This window comes from Ochotona curzoniae, unplaced genomic scaffold (genome assembly GCF_017591425.1).
Source record: "Ochotona curzoniae isolate NIBS_2020 unplaced genomic scaffold, NIBS_Ocur_1.0 scaffold_2453, whole genome shotgun sequence".
Lineage (NCBI taxonomy): Eukaryota > Metazoa > Chordata > Mammalia > Lagomorpha > Ochotonidae > Ochotona > Ochotona curzoniae.
In genome coordinates, this window is record NW_024467094.1 from 23,143,473 (window position 1) to 23,161,097 (window position 17,625).

General features: G+C 48.7%; 1 protein-coding gene across 2 annotated transcripts in view; it reads right to left on the reverse strand.

Moving 5' to 3' along the window:
* The window catches only part of AKAP1 (A-kinase anchoring protein 1), a 28,967-nt gene extending 20,637 nt beyond the window's left edge, over positions 1-8,330 (reverse strand). The window contains exons 1-2 of one of the 2 annotated variants that reach the window (XM_041000863.1): positions 8,277-8,315; positions 4,491-4,563 (exon numbers count right to left, since the gene is read on the reverse strand). The gene's annotated coding sequence lies outside the window, so the exon portion shown is untranslated. Of the gene's footprint in view, positions 1-4,490; positions 4,564-8,276 lie in introns of both variants that reach the window. The other variant, XM_041000864.1, reaches the window with a different exon arrangement.
* Positions 8,331-17,625: the final 9,295 nt, after the last annotated feature.

A 17,625-nucleotide genomic window follows, 5' to 3' on the forward strand; every position in this document is an offset into this window, starting at 1 on the left:
ACTTGAACCAGTGCCCATATGGAATGCTGGTACCACAGGCAGAGACTTCACTTGCACAGCCCCCAGCATTGTTAATGCTGTACGTGATGAATGCTGTACTCACATTCAGTTTTGTGTGTTTCTTTTAGCCATCACAAAAAGTATGAATTAGTATTAACTCATCTGTTTACAAACTGATTGTGATTTAACCTTAATGATAAAAGTCAACTTTCTGTCAGATACTTCCAACTATCATGCTGATGTAATAGCAATTGCCAAAGATAACATATTGCCAGTTCCTTCAGAAACCAAGGTTATGGTCTGCCACATTAAAGAGCAAGCCACACCATGTAGCAGGACCCTCCACCTGGTCACTTAATTTCCTTGGGCAACACAAGGGAAAGGGTCCTCTGGAAGTAACTGTGGAAGACAGAAAATCAAATGGCAGATAATAAGACTGCAAAGATCCAGCAACTGAATGTAGTCAATTTGCAACTTCAACTGCCTGTGAATCAAGTACTCTCCTGGGTAGTAGCTGAGGCTGAGACCAGCCTTGTCTGTGCACAGTGGTTTAGATGACAAAGGCCAAGTACAGTGTTTGGGAAAGAAGCCTGAGATAGAATAGTGAAACAATGTTATCAGAAGAGGTGGCAACAGAGCTAAGCAGTGAGGAGCTGCACCAAGATCTGGGTGGGGGGGGAGGAGGAGAAAGTTCCAGGTGTGTATGTGTAGGGGGACACTTGCCAAAGTCCTAAGGCAGGAATGACCTTGGCTGACTCCAGAGACAGCAAGAAGGGGAGGCCAAAATGCGGTAGGAGCACGCGGCCCGACTCATGGCACCCTGGCATTCCAGGCAGAAGCAGTGCTAAAGGTAGATCAAAACTGCAAAAACCCAGGGGCTACTAAGTTCACCAGACTTCCTCCAGAGGGCAGCTCCACTGCCCCAGGAACTAAGGGGCTTGGTTTTGGCTTCAAACAGAAGAATGTATTCCAGAAGAGGCTCAGAGCATGACAGGTACACTCTGCAGGTTTGTTTACATTCATACTTGGCAGTCCTGCAGCACACCAAACAGCAGCAAAAGGGCCAATGCTGAACTATCCTTACCCCTCGTCCCCAAAGAATCTGTTCCAGCAAGGCAGTCCAGCCCAGGAGGCGGGGACATACACACTTGCCACTTCTTTGAATCAGACTTTGCAAAAACAACCTTGCTCTCCAGCCAACATAAACCATAGGCAACAGAGGGCCTTATATGGCTTGAAGCTTTCTTAATCAGAAACAGATAGATGGGCTGGAGTTGGCAGCTCCAAGTTAGATTGAAGGAGGGAAAGAAAGAACAAAAGAAAGAAAGAATGAACGAACGAACGAAAGAGAGAAAAAGAAAGAAAGAAAGAGGAAAGAAAGAAAAAGGACAGTGTAGGCAGGCAACCAGCAAACTTGTTAGTCAAATTCCTTTCTCAGCCCTCCTCAGCCTCAGCGGCTTCCCAGCAAAAATTCTGACAAGCAGCTGTGGTTTTGCCTCCTCTCATGTTTGTATTTCAGCTTCAGCCAGAGGACATCAGTAATCAGACTGGCCAGTCAATCCACAGCTTCAGTTCCTGGTGTCTGTTTAGCAGGCAGCTTTTAGGTTGGGCAGCTTCACAGGAAAACCGGAGTAAGTGGTTTTCCCGAAAATCAACCGTTGGGCCTACAAGAGATTCTCATTTGATTTCCAGGGACAGTAGTCCTTTAGTTTCCCAGCTCACTGGGCTGCCTGTCACAGGCTCACCTGACTCTGGAGGCAGGGTCAGCCCCTGCCACAGATTGAGAAGAAATGGCAGTCTCAGTTGCTCCTTCCACATGCCATGACCATTTCCAGGGTGACTTTATCTTCCTCCTTCCCCTGATGAGGCAGCAAAAGCTCCAGTCGACACCAGGGCCTGCCCCATACATGGCAGCCACATGCACTTGGCCCTCCTGAAGGATGCCATCTGCTAAAAATAACAACAGCAGCACATGCTTGACCTCTGGGCTGCATCAAAGTCAATGGACAAAGCAAGGTTATTCTCAGCACCACCTTCTGCAGAGACAACATACATCTCATCCAAGCACTGGTTTCCTTCCAAGGCAGCTAAGAAGGTGAGACTGACTCCTGTTCTCTCTCTAGAGGGACAGGAAGGAGTCACACCAGAAGATCGACCTGGTCTTCAGATCTGTTGCTGCACGGTTTTCACAAAGGCACAGCCAGGCTAAAAGTTGGAAAAGGCGCTGGGACTGTGCATGAACAGATCTTGTTGCCTCCTCCAGTGGGGACCGAGCTACTCTTGGGTAACAGCCTGCTGAGGGCCAGGGCTGGCCTCGTGACCTGCTTGTGAGGCCTGACAGGCCGTGTTATTATTAGCTGGGGAATGAGTGACTTCAAGGTTGTCTTTTCAACCAGCTCACTCTCCAGGCCAGTTTCCCAGGCCCCAAGGCACAGCCCCCTAGTCTATGAGGCTTTTTCTCCACAGTGTACTGTCATTTGTGCAGTCTGAAAGCACACCTACCTAATGACAGACTCAGGCTCTGGAAAGGTGAGCGTTAAAGAACAGGTACATGAACTCCAATTCCCTGTAAAACAGAACAAAAATCTCTCCCTTACAGGGTTCCAATGAAGCCAAACTGACTCAAGACACTTTAACAGGTTCAGCATGTGGAATAAATGGTCTCAATCTTTGAAAAACACAGCTTAGTTGAGGAGAAGCATGGAGTGATAATGGGGAAGTAAGAATCCGTGAGCAAATAGGGAAGTATTGGTGGTGAGAGGGACCCAGGCCCATGGCTAGGCCAACCTCACTGTGTCCCACAATCTAATGTCTACCCACCCCAGAGACCCCAGGGTCTCTGTTTCCTCACCCACAAATCACTTCATCTTCTAGGTCTGAGAGAGTAAAATGAGATAGTTTGGGGGCAAAAAAACCTCCTAAAACACCAGCCAGTGCTAAACGTCTGACGTATTTTAATGCATGTGGCTCCAAGAAAGGAGAGATCGAGAGATCATACACTGCATGCCAAAGGTCAGTCTGTGTGGGTTCAAACCAAGCACAGCCAGGACTTGAGGGTGGTCTGGAAATAAAGCCCACTTCCCCCGGACAGACCCACACCTATAACCGAAGATCTACACTGTGGTCCCACTTTCCCCCAATGTCTTCTGTAAAACTCAGAATGTCCCCAATAAATAATAAAATAAGTGAATAAAATACTTCTTTATTTTTAGAATTTAAGAGGCAAGAGAGGAAGGACAGCACACTCTGACCCACTGATTCAGGACCCTAATGCCCGGCACCAAGGCCAGGAACTGAGACCAAAATACAGGCTTCCAACATGGGTATCAGGAACCCAATGACCTCAGCCATCACCTGGAGTCTCCCAGGTGAAAGGACGCTGGAATCAGGAGCAGGGAAAGCCAGATATTCTGATATGGGATGCAGACAGCTTAGCAACTAAGCTCAAAGAAGTCCAGTGCTTCCCCTAACATTTAGATGAACTGGAGGGAGAAGAATGAAAATTTGGGTTTTAGTCCCATAGAAAGCCATCAGACAGAGGAAGGAACAAGTGGATCTGGTGACCATGTGACATCTGGCAACAAAGGACAGTGAGCCCACATGCTAGAGAGGCAGCAAGAATCTTTAAGACAACAAAAGGCTCTTAAATCAAATGGCTTCCTAAGAGCTTGCCAACCCAGCCCTTCCACTTCATGTTCCTGACCTAAGCCCCTCACTGAACTCTTCTTTCATCATAAGTGATCATTCTTCTCCCAGGGGCACACCAAAGCTAGCTTTTAACATACCACGAAGGGAGCTGCTCTAGAAATATGTCACCAAGGCTGTTGGGCCACAAACTATGGAAGACTAAGCCCAATCATGTGCTCCTTTAGAGATCTGCAAGCTGATACAATTAGATTTGTGTGTGTGTATGTGTGTGGGAGGGGGAGGGCAAAGAACAGTGAAGACCATTACCACTCAACAGATCTCTGACAATAAAAACATTTTTATCTGCACTGCCTAGAATGGCAATCCAAAGGCAGTTCTCTAGCAACCACCAGGCACCTTGGTCTAACACTAGGGTTCGGGTTCCCAGCGTGATGCTGCTATCCCAAACGGGAGTGCCAGTTCAAGTACCAGTTACTCCACTTTCAGCCTGGCTTCCTGCTAATGCACCTGAGAAGGCAAAAGAAGATGGCTCAAATACTTGGCCCATGTGAGATGCCAGAATACAGTATTCATACTTCAGCTTGGCCCAGACCCACTTATTACACCCATTTAGGAAGTAAGCCAATGAATAAACGATCTATCTCTTCTGCTACTGACTTTCAAGTAAGTAAATCTAAAATGATAATAATCTGAATATTGATTGTTCAGCAACCCTATCCCACCAGTTCAGGCAACTGAGAGCCCAGAAGGCTAAGAGCCGCACTAAATCCAGCCAACTCAACTGGGTAGTGAAGCAAACCCTGCCAGCCTCAGCTCTCCATACCTTTACATCCAGATCTCACCTGAAGGCCTTGCTTTGTTCCCAAGTGCAAACAGGCCTTAGTGACACACAGCCAAAGGAGCAGTCAGCCAGCTCTGCAGGATGGGGAACAGAATGTTTACTACTGACAGCTACAAACCATCAAATCAAGACTCAGGAATGTCCAGATGGAACAATCCAGACAGAATGAAGATGGTGCATCGCCACCTGATAGGAGCAAAGGAAAGCCAAGGGACACGCCAAAAGTTACCCCATCACTGAAGAGTAAGTCCTCAAAACGCTGAATGGAAACCCATCCCCTTTACGGCAACAAGCTGCTTAGGAGACAGTAGAAAGATTAAGAAAAAAGCCTGAGGATTTTGTATTTTTAACAACCCCCCCCCCGCCCCTCAAGAGCAACTAGTGCGTATCAACACTTTTTAGATTCTCTGCCTCTCAACTGCTGTTTCTGTTATCAGCACCACTGAAACAATCCATGAAGACCCTCATCACTCTACCTGTACTCAGAGATTAAAGGATTATCACAGTGTTTGCACATAGTCTGCCCTGGCACACACAGTGAACAGTGAAAAGCGCAGGCTCTAAACTTCAGCCTTCACTGGCTACTTCTTGAACCAGGAACGGTTCTACACCAGATACACTCGGTTAACATGTTTTTATATTGCTCAGGTTTAAAATTAGCCCCCTACCCCAGGCCAGCTTGTTCACTCAGTGAGATGCCATACACAATGAATACTTGTTAACTGTTTGTGGAAATAAAGCCTGTATGAGTTATTACACAAGGAATGAATATGGGAGAAATAGAATCTGTGCTAGGAAGCAAGGTTTAGACCTAAAACATACCCCTTCATAGAGGTTAGCAACTCTCAAAGTGACTGAAATGATTTCAATGAGACCAGGGGCCAAAGGGGCCCATCACCTCCCCAGCGCAGAGGAAAATGCTCAAACAAGCTGAAGATATTAATTCATAATAGGAACTGTCGGCTTCCCCACAACAGATGATCAGATCAGCAGAGAAGCTCAATCACTCTAGACTCAGAGGGGTGATCAGAAAGCAGAACTGGGAGGAATACAGGTCAGTACTCCAGGTACAGGAAACCCTGAAACCGCCCTCAAACCCATTCAGCATCAGGTCAAGTTGTTGCAGGTTGGAGCCAGGGGCTAAATGGTCATAGTGCTAGGAAACCAATATGTCTCCCTTTTTCTTTCATCCTAGTTCCTGGGTGAAAGGTTAAGGGGTAGGTGGGGTGGGGAAATAGAATTTGTGGTGCACATGAAGCCACTATTTGCAATGCTCGTAGTTAGAGTTTCTGCTGCTCCACTTCCCCCATTCCAGCTCCCTACTAAAGCACCCAGAAATGCAATGAAAGATGGACTTGGGTCCCTGCCACCCAGGTGGGGGATCCAAATGGAGTTCCTGGCTCCTGACTTTGGCCCAGCCCAGCCTTCGCTGTTGGGACCATTTGCGGAGTGAACCAGTGGCTACAACATCAACCTACATGTGAGTGGTGTGGTGTGGTGTGGTGTGGTGTGGTGTTGCCTTGCCTTTCGAATAAATAAACTTTTTTTTCTTTTTTGTTATTTTCAAATAAATAAATCCTAAAAAAAAAATCAAATCAAATCAAGTGAGAATCAGTTCAGCGCATGTTTGGGAGGGAACAAACAATGCTTAATACCCGCCAAGCCAGCAGAAAGGGAACCTCAGAAAGGTCAAAACTAGTCTTTCCACACAAATACAGATGGCTGGGACCAAGTGTGGATCCTTAGTCCAAGAACAACTTAGGCCACCAGGTAGCAAAGCAAGCTGCTTTACTTGGGAGACCCATCACCTGAGCAGGACAGTCACCTCCACTCTGCAGCAGCCAAGTGCCTCCAAACAGCCCCAGAGATGGGAGAGCTATTCCTCCAAGGAACTTCACCTAGTCACAAACTCATCAGACCTGCCTGGCTCCCTGGATTGGATCAGTTGCCAACACCTGACAAGGCGCATGACAAGAGATCCTGTCAAGAGCTGAAACTTTAGTGAGTTGTATACACACAGGATACCTGGGAGCTTCTCCAACCTATTGTCGGATTTACTGACAAGACACCAGGAATTACCATCCAGAACCCACAAGCTAATTCAAAGTGAAAGAGGAAATGCTCAACTCCAGCTAAAAAGCTCCCAAAACATAATTACATCCAGGTCTCAGACTCTTAAATAGTCAGCAGGTGGCCCGTGTGAACATTAGGAACACAGGAATCAGATAAATAAGATGAAGCCACTGCCTCCTCCATTTCAGAAGGTGTGCTGTACCTTTAAAAACAAAGCAGATGGGGGAGTTCAGACCAAGCTTTGCCTTCTAAATAAAGTTGAGGTGTCCTTTTTTTTTTTTTTAAACAACACTAATTTGGGAAGGTTTAGCAGTTACACTCATGTAAGGTTATTCGTAGCCAGAATTAATAGTTTTTTTTTTTTCAAAGGAAGTTCCTTGCTCAGTAACTGTGCCAGGTGCGAGTAGCTAGAGACAAGGCAGCGAATCAATTGGCAGATACCAGGAGTGGCACCAGGTCCAGCGGACACGATGTCACTGCAGGAGGACCAATTTTAAAAGCCACTCAGCCCGCACTTCAGGAGGGCGAAGACGGCCAGTTTGTCTTCACTAATTGCCCTAGCATACTCCCTGTCTCGAAGCGCACCTGGAGCGAAGTCCACCGGGTTTGTGTTAACTGGTGGCCAAGAGGCAGGAAGGGGCCCGCCGCCATGGGCATCTCCCGGGGAGAGGAAGATGCCGGAATGCCCACCTGTGACCCAAGGTCGCCCCTACACCGCCCACCACTCCACCCTGGACCCCTTTGGAAGAACCGTCCAAATGGCACAAAACAGTTCCACACCCGAAAAGCGCGCCCCAAAATCGGTGTCCGGCTCCCGGCCTCTCCGTGCACATCTTAGTCCACAGTCCGAAGCAGGCACGGATGACCGAGCCAGAGCAGAGTGGGAGCAGGCAGGGTGGGACAGGTGATCCCGGCGGGAAGTCGGTCGGCACCCGGGAATAGGCTCTAGGAGGTGCACCACCAAGAGCCGAGTCCCTAGAGAGACACCGAGCCCTCGGATCACAGCCGTCCTCCCTCGGGTCAGCCGAGCCAACACTCGCCCTCCACGCTGCCCTCAGGACCCGGTTCGCCGCCACCGCCGCTCGGCCTGCTGGGGGCCCACTCGGAGCGCGTTGCCGGGCTCTCCAGCGGGGCGAGGCTCCAGAAGTGACCACTCCAGTCCCAGTCCCTCAGGGTGGCCACGGGGGTCCACGCGGGGACTGGGGACCCTCCCGCCCGGCAGAGGCCCTGCCCACGACCCGACCCGCCGCCGCCTCCCGCGTTTTAGACTGGGTACACACGACCTTTGAAAAGTAAACGCGTGTGGGGTTGGGCGACCTTGGGTGGGACGCGCTCGGCTCTGCCTCACAGGCGGCTGTGCGCGCTCTGGGAAAGTTAAGGTGCAGAGGGGGCGCCTCCGCCGTCGCCTCCTGGCCTCCCCCTACCCCTCGCCCGCGAGGACGAAGATGCGCGCAGGACCCCACCGAGCAGCCCCAAGCCATGCACCCAGCGATCTGTCAGCACGAGCCCCGCGCGGGCAGGCAACCCCGGCGCCTTGGAAGAGGGGCCTGCTGGATAACGGGCAGGCGGCGTCCGGAACCCGCACTCCCGGAGCACCCGACGCATCCTGCACCTGACGCCAGTCTTCCCCCTCATCACCCCGACGGCGTTCCCTCAGCACTCCAGCAGGGCACCCCGTGTAAGCCAGCCGCCTCACCGCGGCCCTCTAACTTACCAGCCCCTCGGCCACCGTCGGGGTGCAGAGTCCTCGCACCGCCGCTGCCCTGCGGCACCCCGCCCACCCACCCCCTCAGCGATCCGTTCGGGGTCGCTCCCCCACGTGCTCGCCCAGGCCGGTGGAACCCAGAGACATTAAATACTGAGGACGCGCAGCGACGTGCCCGCGCCGCGCCGCAAGCCCCGCCCCTCGCCCTCGCGCCCGGCCGCTCGCTCACCTGCGCGTGCGCGCGGCCGGCCGCTCCCGCCCGGGCCTCTAGGCGCGTCTCCCGGCTGCGCCAGAGCGGGCGCGGTCTGGAGGCTCCAGAGAACGTCCCGCGGCCGGATCTCGCTGGGTGCTCTCGCGAGAGGAGCGGCACTCGCGGGGCGGGGCGACGCGGTACCCCACGCGCGGCGCTGGCGTCCCCCGCGTGGTTCGTCCCGCTCTCATTCTGTGGCGGGCTGGTCCTCAGCCTGAGGGCCCGGAGAGGCGGAAGGGCCGGAGTCTCCCGGCCTCGGCAGTACACCACTAGGTAGCTATCCGTAATTGCTCAATAGTAACTGCTTGAGGGTGCCCGCTCGAACGCAACTTTCGGGCCGAATTTCGCAATGTGGTGATGTCGAAGTGGAATACTCTTCCTCTAAATGGATTTGGATTTGGGGAAGGTTTCCTGCCACGAGCTAGATGCCATGAGTCAGGGTTTCCACCAGGAACTTGGGAAAAGCATTCACCTCAGATCAGGGGTAGGGTGGAGTTCTGCCCGACCCGCCGGCCTGTAGGCTTGGAGACAAAGGAACGGGAAGTAACGTTTGGCCCGACCGAGACAAAGCCAGGAGCTAACCATTACCTGGGGGAGCTTTTCCTTACTAGTGACCAAATGCGAATTTTAATGACAAAGGAGGTTAATTAGGAGTTCAGACGCCTGAATCCCAGTTGCCTGGGGTGTTGGGTGCTGTTAAGAAGGCGAGTGGGAAGTTGAAATTGGAAAGGTCCGGGGATAGGAAAGGCCCACGGGGCATTTAAACACTGAGCAGTTGGAGCTGCCCCTGCACCTCTCACACGAGGTGACCGACAGCACAGGCGACTTGCAAGGAACGGCTTCTGATGAACCGGAAGGTCGCTGTGCATGGGGTATAGCGAGGTGGGGCACTGCCGGGAAAGCGGGTTGGAGACACAGAAGGAGGAGTTGTTTTTGTAGTGCTTTCATTTTTCGATTTTTTTTTAATGTAGTTAAGTAGAGCCTGGGTGACCTTGTAAATCATAGCAAATCTTGGATTTCATTGTCTCTCAGTCACAAAGCTAGTCAGGGCCTTTGCACTTGCTGGAATGTTCTGCAGAACGCACTTCCTCCTGTTTTCAAGGCCTTGTCTCAAAGCTTACCAGTTCTGTCTCAGGGAAACCTTCCCTTTATTTTCAAACTATAAGCACACACGCACTCCATCCTTTTCCCTTTGTTTCTCTTCATAGCCCTTATCATTATCCCATACCTCATTTATTTTATGAGGGCAAGGATATGGAGGGACTGGCATATAAAAGGATGCACAGTAAAATGTGTTTACTGAATGACTGAGTTTAATTAATGAGTTTAATTCTCTGAATATTTCCTTTTTATAAAAGATTTATTTACTTTTATTGGAAAGCCAGATATACAGCGAGGAGGAGAGACAGAGAGGAAGATCTTCCATTCGCTGGTTCACTCCTCCCTAAGTGGCCACAATGACCAGAGCTGATCAGATCCAAAGCCAGGAGCCAGGCGTTTCTTCCCGGTCTCCCACACGGGTGCAAGGTCCCAAGGCGTTGGGCCGTCCTGGGCTGCTTTCCCAGGCTACAAGCAAGGAGCTGGATGGAAGCACGGATGGCAGGATTAGAAACAGTGACCATATGGGATCCCTGTGCGTGCAAGGGGAGGACTTTAACTAATACACTATTGTGCCGGGCCCATAATATAGGATCTTTAACAGATAGCCCTTTACATAGGACATTAGGCAAATATGGTATATACACAGTATACAAATAAGTAACTTTCAAAACTTGCTCAATGGTTTTTAGTGGAAAGGATCCAAATGCTGGACACAGTTTGTAAATATATTGTTGATTTCATGTGACCTAGCTTGTGTAGACATTGTTCTTAACATTTGAGAATACTATAATTTCTCATGTAAAATCTGCAGTAATTTTGGACAACAATAAATCCAAGCATATTCATGCTTTCTCCCTTGGTTTCTGGACTTTCTGAGAACCCAAGGTCTTTCCAAGAACCCAAGGTTATATGGTCATGTCCCAGAAATGTGTCCAGAGATCTGCACTTACTGTCACCATTTTTGACTGGGCTGTCACACTTGGACAGCAGTTGTCCAAGGGTAATCATGCTTTCTTCTTTGTCTTCTCATTGCATCATTTTAGGTTTGCCAAGGAAATGCCTCTTTTGAAATCCAACACAAATTTTTGAGGTCTTGTCTTTGTTCCCTAATTTATAAATGACCCATGCATTTAGGACACATGTATAATTATTTGAATAAACAAAGGCCAGTACTGCTTTTGCACTTCAATAAAAGTAGGATAGTTAAAGCACGCTCAGGAGCTTGGCTGAGACACAGTGGCTCTGCTCTTACTTCTTTTTTCCATCCTTGAACTTTGTCACATTGTTCCCCTACCTCAGAGTTCATTCCAACAATGGCACACTAATCACCATTTTACAATGAGAATTTTGTTATTTGTTTTTAATCTAGTCACACAATCCTCTTCCTGCTCCTCCTCGTTTTTTCTCAATATTATTTTTTTCACAGGGTACTCATATAGTCTGTTTACCCTTATGTTCCCTATAGCTTGGAATGTAATGTTTCTTTTTTTATTTTATTATTTATTTTTATTGGAAAGTCAGAGATAGAGAGAGGAGGAGAGACAGAAAGGAAGATCTTCTGTCCAATGGTTCACTCCCCAAGCAACGACAATGGCTGGAACTGAGCCGATCCGAAACCAGGAGCCAGGAGCTCCTCTGGGTCTCCCACATGTGTGCAGGGTCCCAAAGCTTTGGGCCATCCTCGACTGCTTTCCCAGGCCACAAACAGGGACCTGGATGGGAAGTGGGGTTGCCGGGATTAGAACCGGCACCCATATGGGATCCCGGCATGTGCAAAGCAAGGACTTTTACCACTACGCTATCGCGCTGGACCCAGAACCTCATGTTTCTAAGATGCACTAATAAGTTTGGTGAAGAGATTTTTGGAAAAAACAAAGGATGAATGTGGCTTCCAGAGTGGCACCTCAAGCATTGATAGAACCACTACCTTACTCCCAAGCACAAGTCACAACTCAAACAACTGGCAAGAAGCAGCACATTCAGATTTGTCAGACAGCAGTTTGGAACACAACAATGAAATCAGGATCCATTGCCCAGGGTCCTATTTATTCCAACAACATAGAAATAAGACATTCTAGTTCTAGAGAATATGTAACGTATTTCTTATGTATCAGTTATGCATATGACCTTTAAGTGAGCATTAGTGTAAATACTTCTGCAGTACATTTTTGCCATCTTCACAATGAATTTGAAAACATTTTCAACCGTTCTAATCATTCACCTCTTTTCTCAAAAGAATAGAACTCTACAAACGTGCATTTCAAACTTGCCATAATAATCATCGCTCAATTTAAGTTTTGTTAAGTGTCCAATTTATAGAAGGGTGGGATATAAAGGGTTAAAAAGCATTAACCAGAGATGACACCATAGAATTTCTGTTTTTACAAGCAAGCTGCAGCTGCTTTGGAAAGAATGGATTACTGGGAAAGCAACATAGAAGCAAGGAGACCAAGGCAGAGGCTGCTAGGAGTGGTGCTGATGAGAAAGGATGCTGGCCTGAGCAAGGGGCAGTGGTGCTGGGAAGGAAGAGGTTGCTCTGGACTTGAGATACAAAAGTCACTCATGCTGTTGCGGTAAGCAGAAGGGAACTCTAGCTTGAGTCCCTGCGTCAAGTGGGGTAAAGTTTTCCTAGAGGGGGAACGTGGGGCAGAGAAACAGCAGTTTCATTTTCAGCCTATTAAATTTGTCTTGTTTTTGTGACATCCAAGTGCAAGTATTACCTAAGGTGGAACTCAGAGAAATGGTGTGAAATACAAATATATATTGAAACCCATTATTTGCCTCTCCTCTCTGTAAATCTGGCTCCAATAAAAATAAATATTTTTTTTAAAGAATCATGTAAGAAGTGGCATATGAAATAGATAATGCTTGGTAGTGCTGGAGGCTTGGAAGGGTAGAAGCTGAAAATGGTATACCGGAAGTATTCGTAGAAAAGAGAATTAGAGGGCCCAGTGCCATGGCCTAGCAGCTAAAGCCCTCACCTTGAATGCACCGGGATCCCATATGGGCACTAGTTCTAATCCTGGCAGCTCCACTTCCCATCCAGCTCCCAGCTTGTAGCCTGGAAAAGCAGTCGAGGACGGCCCAAAGATTTGGGACCCCTACACTTCGTGTGGGAGACCTGGAAGAGCTCCTGGTTCCCGGCTTTGGATTGGTGCAGCACTGGCCTTTGCGGTCACTTGGGCAGTGAATCAATACATGGAAGATCTTCCTCTCTGTCTCTCCTTCTCTCTGTATATCTGACTTTATAATAAAATAAATAAATCTTAAAAAAAAATTAGAGGGAGGAGAGGAGAAAAAGGAGTCTTACAATATTGTTATGAGCTAGATGGGTCCAGAGTAAGGGCCTGGGGGACCGGTGTGTCAGTCATGCACTGTGGCACAGGAATATGGGCATGGCCTGCCAAGAAAAACAATGAGAGAAAAAAGAATAAGTTGACTGCAGTATGTGGGCATGTGCAAGATACAAATCAAATGGGGATTGTGGAGAAAATAGGATTAATTATATGTAGTCACAGAGCTCACCCAGGTAGCCAGCCACAAGGTCATGGTGACCCTAGAATAGCATTAGAAAGTAGAGGAATGACAAGGAACATGAGAGTGGAAGAACTTGGCAATAGCCTCTCCACTCTTCTCTGTTTGACAGCCACAGCTTGTGTATGGCTAGCTGTGTCTGTGATACGTGGTGGTAACAGCTGAAGTAAAGGAGCTGGCTTTGTGGCCCAGTGGGTTAAGTCTATGCCTATCACACCAGATCCCACATGTGGTGGTTGCTCTGCTCCTGACCCAGCACCTGGGAAAGCAACCAGAGAGAGCCTAGGTACTTGGACCCCTACCAGCCATGTGGGAGATCCAGATAGAGTTCCAGACTCCTAGAAACCAGCCCCAACCATGGTACCTGTTTGAAAAGTGAACCAGCAAATGGAACATCTCCCTCTGTCTAGCTGCCTGTCTTGCTCGCTCTCTCTAAACTTCCTTTCAAATAAATAAAATCTTTACAAAGGAAGAAAATCATGTGAAGGATGGGAGACACAGAGAGTTGCACTGATATATCTGTAGTCATGGAATACCAATGATTGCATGCCAACACCCAGAAGCTGGGAAGAGGCAAGAAGATTTTTCTATGGGTTTCAGTGGGAACATGGTCCTGATAACACTGTAACTTTAGACTTCTCTCCAGAATGGAAATAATAAGTTTGTGTTTTAAGCCACCCAGCTTGTCGAACTTTGTCATAGCAGCCCCAAGAAACTAATACAGTGCCCGCAGGCCTTGGGCAACAGTTGCTCAGTGAAAATGTGATGTCAATCAGAAGATGATAAAAGGGATCATGTCCTGTCTCCCCTCTGGACCCAAAGCCTATGGTTCCACAGCGTAGGAGCCCATTCAAGTGGCCATGCTGAAAGAGCCTTGAAATAGCTGCTGCCCAGGCCCAGCAGCATCACCACCACATATCTCTTGGAATTTTTTTTTTCATATACATACATTTACTTATCTTATTTGAAAGGACATGAGACAGAGCAAGAGAGATCATCCATCTGCTCATTTCCCAAGTGGCTGTAACTGCCAGGGCTGGGCCAGGTCGAAGCCAGGAACATAGTATTTCAGCAGGGTCTCCTGTCTGGGTGGTAGGGACCCCACTAGTTAGGCTATCATCTGTTGCCTCCCAAGTGCATTAGCAGCTGGATTGGAAGCAGAGTAACTGGGCTGGAATCAGGCATTCCTACAAGGTGTATGTGCATCCTAAGCAGTGGCTTAATTTGTTTGCCACAACACCACCCTTTCAGCTGTCTGTGTAAATCTTTTTTCTATTATTTTATTTTGTGTTATTTTTGATGATGTTTACATAGTTGAGAAGGATGCATGCTCATGTGGACCAATCCTTGATTAGGGTGGGAAAGGTCAAAGAATAGGGAAAAGTAGACAACACCATTGTTTCCAATGTTCTTTTTCTTCTTCCTGTGTCTGGGGAAAGGGAGTATCCTAACTGCATCAGTACCCAGGGATGGGGAACAGCCACCCAATATTAGGGTGCCCAATGTGGAACATGCTCCTAGGATTCTGTCAAGTGATGTCAGTAGTTCTGAAATACTGTTAATTTTGCTGCTCCAAGGATGAAGAAATCCTTCCAAGGTCCATTGGCTGACATATCCCACCTTAGAGTCTCTATTCATCCAGATACTTACTGTCAATGCCTGGCTGGGAGAGTTGTCCAATTTGTTCTGCCCTCCATCCTCTGCTATGGTACTAGATATCCTCTGCAGACCCCAGTGGACTGCCGTATCCGCCATGGGTATCTAGGCTTGCTGTCCACTGCACAGTTCACCATGTGCCCAATTCTGGCACATGCACTCCATGGCCAGATCACAGATTATGTGATTCTCCCCATGGTTGGAATTCTGAGTTCAGTGGTTCAGTTGGGGGTTCCCAAAGAAATCTTTGTGAGGTGACCCCAGATCTGATTCCTGTGTGTGTTACCCAGTACAAGGTCCGGCTCAGTCTGTCACCCCCTCCAGCCTACACACGAACTGCTGGTTGCAATTGCTGCGTCAGTTCTATCACCAGACCCATCTCTTATACAAACCATTGGATGCTGCAGCCCAGCCCAACCTTGCACACTAATATTTGACCCTCAATTACACCAGTGCCTAGCTCAGCCCAACTGACCCCACTATCCAGTCTACACTTACTGGCCTGTCCTGGTTTGACCCCTGCCCCAACTCTCGTTGATGGGTGCTGCAGCATAGCCCTGCTCCTAGTCTGCCCCAATCCCTGGCTTTCATGCAAACCGGTAGGCTGGCCCAGCCTGGCCTGCACTCTTTCCTGGCTCTGGTGCATGCCAATGTGCTAAGGTTTGGCCTGACCTTGCCCAATCTGTCCCCCACCCCAGAACCAACCCACACACTTGCTGATTAGTGGAGCTGCCTTGCCTGGCCTGACCAACACCCCAGCCTGTATCTTATGCTAATCAGCAGGAGCTACATCCCATCAGGGGAGTTCCCATTGTTCCCCAACCAGGCCCACTCCCAGATCCAGATCTCACATGTGCCAGCAGATGCTAGACCCTTACCTTGTGTGAGCGGTGGATGTTGCAGCTCGTCCTGCCCCATACCCTATTCTTGGATGGGCCTACAGCTGCTGCATCCTGAACCAGGCCAGCCTGTTCCCAACTCCACTATCCATGAGTATTTTGGGTTCCATGGTCATGCCTAGCTCAGTCCATCACTGTCCCTAGTTCTTGAGCAAACCTGTGGATCTTGCAGTTCCATAGGGGTGAGCCTGCATATCCCCCACATAATCTGTCTCCAGACCTAGTTCTCTTGCATGCTGGTTAGTGTTATGGCCCAGGCAAACATTACCTTTCCCCTGTTCTGACACTCACTGGTGGGTACTGTGATCTAGCCCTGCCAGGTAGGTCCCCAGCCCTAGCTTTAGTATACGCCAGTGGGTGGTTGTGGCGGTGGTCAGTGCTAACAAGCCCAGCTCAGGTCTCCCATGTGGGCAGGTTTGTTGGTCTGACCCTTAAAATACCTCCAGCTTCTCTCCTCCAAACTGCTCGGTCTCAGTTCTCTTGCTTACCTGCAAGTACAGTGGCCTTATCAGTGTAAGTCCCCCAGAAGCCATTCCTCACCTGTAATATATTCCCTCAGCAGTCCTCCCTCCCACATGTCTGCATACTCCCTTCCCTGAGCAATCCACAGTCCCTGCACCCAGGAGTGCATGGATTGCTCAGCCTGGTCCACTTAAGCCCACTCTTCCAGTGGGGTGGCATGCTGGCCTGGAGCTCTGCCTGCCCACCAGGGACCCGAGCTCCTGGCATGAATGCTGCCCTGGGACCCTACCCCTCCACCCACCCAAGATCCAAGCACGTTTGTAGTTCCTCAAGCCTGTTTACTAGTACACTACACCAGCATGCTGATCTAGGGTTCTTCCCTTCCTCCCTCCCCCACCACCTGCATGTATCAAGCATGTGTGGAAATCCCCAGGCTTGTTACACCTGCCTAGGTGCAAGCCTGCAGATTCCTGCATGCCCCCACTGATGCCATGCCTTAGGTCTTCTGCAATCCATACCTCCATGCCCCAGTGGGCACACCTGAGCCGGCAGATGGCAGGTGCTCGCACCAGTGGAAGCCTATATGTTTAAATCTTAATTCTGACTTTTGAGTGGGTGGCCAGCTCAGTATGGCCAGCCATTTTCCACAGCCCCTTCACTCTCCTAAGCTTCTTCCAATGGCAGTTAAGTCTAGAAACGCTGCAAACCCTGTCTGAGTGAGATTTATAATCTGATGTGCCATGTTTATTTGATTTTTTTCCTCCAAGTTTATCTATTAACTTACATACCTTTCTGTAAGCCATTGTAGCTGAAATAGACTGAAAGAACAAGATCTAAAAGTCTCATCCCTGGGGATAAGATATTGGACAAAGTATCCTGCTTCCAGAGTAATGGCACAGAGTATATAGCAACATATGAGTTCAGACATTGTGTTACCCAAATTTTCCATTGTCCCTGACATACGCATATACATGCACACACAAACCAATTTCCTGAAATATATATATTTTGCTGTACCCTTCTAAAAATTGTAAAATTTCTTTCACGGCTTCCTTTCCTTCCTGTCTTCTTTTCTTTCTTTCTCTTTTTCTCCTTCTGTTATTTGAAAGGCAGGGAGCTAAAGAGGCAAACATGTCTTCCTTTTGCTGGTTCATTCCCCAAATGCCAGCCCAAATCTGGAAACCAAGAACTCAAACTATGGCTCTCACCTGGCGGGGGTGGGGGGTGGGGGCAGAGAACCAAGTGCTTGGACTGTCATCTGCTGCCTCCCAGGCTGTGCTTTCGCAGGAAGTTGGACCAGATGTAGAATAGCCAGGACTTGAACTAGGCATTCCAGTATGGGCTGCAGGTGTCTTAAGCATCACATTTATTACTGTGCTACTTGCCTGTTCCTGTCAAGTTTCTCAGTAATCTCTATTTCCTGTTTGATCTGACATATTAGTTTCCCACAGACTAG